This window comes from Octodon degus, unplaced genomic scaffold, assembly GCF_000260255.1.
Source record: "Octodon degus isolate 3935 unplaced genomic scaffold, OctDeg1.0 scaffold00111, whole genome shotgun sequence".
NCBI classification, from domain to species: Eukaryota; Metazoa; Chordata; class Mammalia; order Rodentia; family Octodontidae; genus Octodon; species Octodon degus.
Window position 1 is genome coordinate 1,952,092 of NW_004524687.1, and position 4,478 is coordinate 1,956,569.

General features: G+C 44.9%; 1 pseudogene; it reads left to right on the forward strand.

The window, feature by feature from the left end:
- Positions 1-531: 531 nt before the first annotated feature.
- Positions 532-4,478, forward strand: part of LOC101561843 — a 16,797-nt pseudogene continuing 12,850 nt past the window's right edge.

Below are 4,478 nucleotides of genomic sequence, written 5' to 3' on the forward strand. Positions count from 1 at the left end.
TGCATCAAGTGTGTTGCAAGCATGTAAGTTCAAACTCTGGGCAAGCTCGGAGTTATGGGAAGCATACAGGTGCAGGTTGGGGGTGGGCTTGAAGTTGCAAGAAGCAAGTGTTTGTGATAACATAGGAGTTCAGGGTATGGTCAGTTAGGTAAGGGAAATATGTACCTAGTGTTGGTGGAAGACAGACAAAAATCAACTCGGAAGTAGCTAGATACAACTCTGAAAAGTTAACTCTCTTCACTCTGAGCCATGGTTTTCTAACAAATAAATTAGGAATAATAAAATATCAAGTAGCTGTTGAGATGACTAAATACATACAAAATAGTTGGTATAGAATCTTCTGTATTCTAAACACTTGAAACATATGAGCCATTAAAGCCATCATTATCCTCATCATGCAGTCTGTCTCCTTTTGAAAAAGAGGCAAAAGTGTCCAATTAAGAGGCTAATTCCCTTTACTGAGGCAGAATAGTTGATTCTACAAAATCTTTCTAAAGCTTCCACCACAGCAGCCATCAAAGAACAGTAGCCATGGCCCTCTGCTATCCCATGACTGCAGGCCTCAAAAAGGGCCACAAAGTGACTAAGAATGTGAACAAACTGAGGCACAGCTGCCGCCACAGACGTCTCACCAAACACACCAAGTTTATGCGGGACATGATTCAGGAGGTGTGCTGCTTCGCCCCCTACGAGCAACGCACCATGGAGCTGTTCAGCGTCTCCAAGGACAAGCGGGCCCTCCAGTTCATCAAGAAAAGGGTGGGGACGCACATCCACACCAAGAGGAAGTGTGAGGTGCTGAGCAACGTGCTGGCCACCATGAGAAAGGCAGCTGCCAAGAGGGACTGAACACCTCTGGAACAAAGCTTTGCAGAAAGTTTAAAAAAAAAAATCTTCCTAAAAAAAAATAGCATTGCCTTCATCATAATTCTAACCCTTTACCACTGTATTATCATGCATGTTCAAATGAAGATCTCCTAATGTTTGGTAACTGCAAAATACTGATATCATAGTCATTCAATTGAAATAGAAATCACCTGAGGCATTTAACCACTAAATCTGTAAAAGGAGCTTTCAGGGAAGGCTTGGGATAGCTCTTTTGGCCCTAATTCTGGTACTGAGCTTGAGCAGGGCAGGACGGTGTGCACTGGTAACCCCAGCTATCTGGGAGGCTAAGTTCCACTTAGTGTCTAAAGTAATTCCTGATTAAAAAAAAAAAAAGTAATTCCTGATAATAAATTAGCTATCCACACAAGTATCCCAGTGCTTTTGACATTTGACACTTCAGTAAATGGAACCTAAACAGCCTCCTATAACCAAATAGCACTAATGTACCAAATGCTTAATTTCCTGAGGGAAAACCTCAGGTTCTGTCTTAGTCATTGCTAGGTCAAAATACCCAACACTTGAAGCTGAATGGAGGCACAGCACAGGAGCATATAGCCACATGCAGATTCCCACCAACAAGACAGAAGCGAGGCTGATGGCTCCAAGGAGTGGCCCCTGCCCAGCCTGCCCTGGCCACACCAGCTGCTCCGGGCAGACCACTGGTGCTCAAATGTGCCCTGCAGGTTCCAGATCTTTGCAAAAATGAGCTTCAGAAAATTAGCTTGGTTCTAGGAGTTAAGGCAAGCTTCCCAGAGGGGATGAGGACTACCACTAGTTTTGGAAGTAAGCTAAGGTCATTGTCTTTGGATGGTGCAGTTAACAGATTTTCGATACAGGATAGTGGGTCTTTGTATTGGTCACAGGCAAACACCTGGCTATGGGCAGAGTGGCCCAGAGCTTTATAGGAAGGGTAAGTACCATCAAGAAAGTGGCATTCTTGATCTTAGGGATTTTTAAAACTGGATGCATTAGTCCTTATGGTGCTTTCTCTTCTTTTCATTGTTTTCTGGACTGAGAATGAGCCCAGTGCTTCTCCAGTACTAAGCCAGCTCTAACCCTGAACAACAGTGTAGTACTTCACTTCCTCTTCTTGTTTTCAACCTCCCTTGCCATCCTCAGAGTCCATGGCATTAGATTCCTAGGACCACCTTGCTTCTGGGGCTCTAGGACTTACATTCTGCCAAGGATGTACTTATACATTATCTGAAGGGCACTAGGACACAGGAAGCCAGAGCAGTGGGCAGTAAGAGCAGCCAGCACACCTGAGGCTGGCATCTACCCCAGCGGTCGCTAGTCTCCCAGACAGTAAAAAAGTGGCACGCACCACACACTTTGCTCCATCTTTCTTAAAGTCTCTGATTCCATAAACAAAATCCTTCTCTGCTTCAAATACCTTGAATTTTTTTTTTGTTTTGTTTTGTTTTTTTGTTTTTACCAACTGAGTATGATAGTCTTTGATACCAGCAGTGGCTCCAGGAAACAACCACAAAGGTAGTATCTTAGTTCATTTGGATTTCAACAATAGACTGCCATGGATGAGTAAAATGACAGAATTTATTGCAGTTCTAGGAACTGGGAGGTCCGAGATGAAGGGGCAGCAGATTTCACATCTGGGGAGGCCTCTTCCTCACAGATGATGTTTTCACGTGTCTTTGCATGACAGACAAAAAAGGCTGACAGACTTCTTTGGCCCTCTTTGATAAAGGTACTAATCCCATGGTAAGGACTTTACCCTCACGGCCTAGTCACTCCCAAAGGGCCCTAAAATGTGGGAGATTTCAGCATGTGACTTCTGTGTGGCACAAATCTCAGGCCACAGCTGTGCTCTGAGATTGGCTGTCCAACTGGAAGGGTCTGAAGGCAGCGATGACCTCATGGGGTAGAAATGGGACCCCGGCAGTGCAGAGCTGCAGCGATGCACACAATGACCCAGCCACTGCCCCTGTGTGTGAGGAATGAAGGCTGCACTCTGTGGTACAGGTAGCTCAAGGGGCAAGGATGCAAGCGGGGCTCACAGGGACAGAGAGCTGACTTGTTCAGGATACGAGAAGTTTATGAAGGGAAAACTGCTGGGGGACATTTTTTTTTAACTCAACACAAAGAAGATCTTTAATAAGTGACCCCAAAGAAGCTTTCATTTCTTGGATTGCTGGGCTAAAGCCTTATTGTGCCTCCCTTCACCATCCAAAAATTGGACCTGTGGACTGCAGAACTACAACAGCTGTTGAATTCACTGGCTTACCATGTTACTGTAAATCTGGGAGAATTTATGAGGAAAGAGAGGGACTCAGAACTGCAGTGGGCAGTTGGGTGCCTTTGGATGGGTTGAAGCACTCTGAGCCTGTCCCAGCCACTCTATCTTTTGACAGCAGAGGCAGCTGTCTCCGTGTTGGTTGAAGAAACTCATTCCCCTTTGCCTGATGTCCTGAGAAAACTCATCTTGTGCTAATGTGCACTAAGGGACTGTGGATTCTCCTCAAGTGTTAAAGCCATCCCCAAGCCAGAAGCAGGAATCTGCAGCAGCTAGAGGCCAAACTCAGATCTGACCCACGGAGAGTGATCTGTGTGCGAAGGGCACTGCAAAATCCTGGTAGGAACATAAACCTACGTGCAGAACCCAAATCTTTCCCAGAAGTACAACATCCTCAAGAGCAGCACCAGCAGTGCCAGTCATAGGCCAACTGCAAGGCTCAGTGCACTAGACATGGCATTTTGGCATCTGAACAGGGACAAAAATACAAGAAAATTCATCACTTCACAGGTGAGGTGACACCTCGGATTGCACATGCTAGCAAGACACACTTATGAGAGCAACAAAAGAGACAGATGTATAGATTTCATCAGGTGTACAACATGGGGCATTTGTACATAGAAAGGCTTGCTGTATTACTAAAGCAAAGGGTTCAGATGTGAAGATTGCAGTGTAGTAGCTGTGGGAGCCAAGGTCTCGAACATGTTGAGTACTGTCTGTACCACTGAGCCGCACCCCTAACTGCTGACTTCCACTTTAGAAGGCTCACTCTTGTGTGTGTTTGGAATAGACCTCAAGGAATAGTGTGGATGCAGAGAGACCAGTTAGGGAATTTTTACAGCAATTCCAAAAATGCCTATATTTTTTATATTTCAAAGCGCATATGGATGGAATAACACAATAAGTGATTTTCTTCATCAGGATCTATAGATGAGATAAGCTGGGCTTATATCAAATCTGTTGAAACTGGGCAGTGGGAATATGGAGTTTCTTATGTTCTTCCTTTTTCTTCTGCACATGTTTAACAATCTCCATAATTCAGAAAATTCTGAACATAGCAAGGTGGCACATACCTGTAATCCCAGTCCTTGAGAAGCTGAGGAAGAATTGTGATACTGTAAGACCCAGTCTTGAAATAAAATGAAACAAATTTCTAAAGCACATGCATGTTAGGTGTGTTTAAAGTAACATTTAAAAACCCACAAGGGGCTGGGAAGATAGCTCAGTGGTCTAAGTGCCTGCCTGGCAAACTCAAGGACCTAATTTCACTCCCCTGTACTACACGTCAAGCCTGCCACAGAACCCTGGGTGCACCAGGCTGGCCCCAAAACCAGGCATG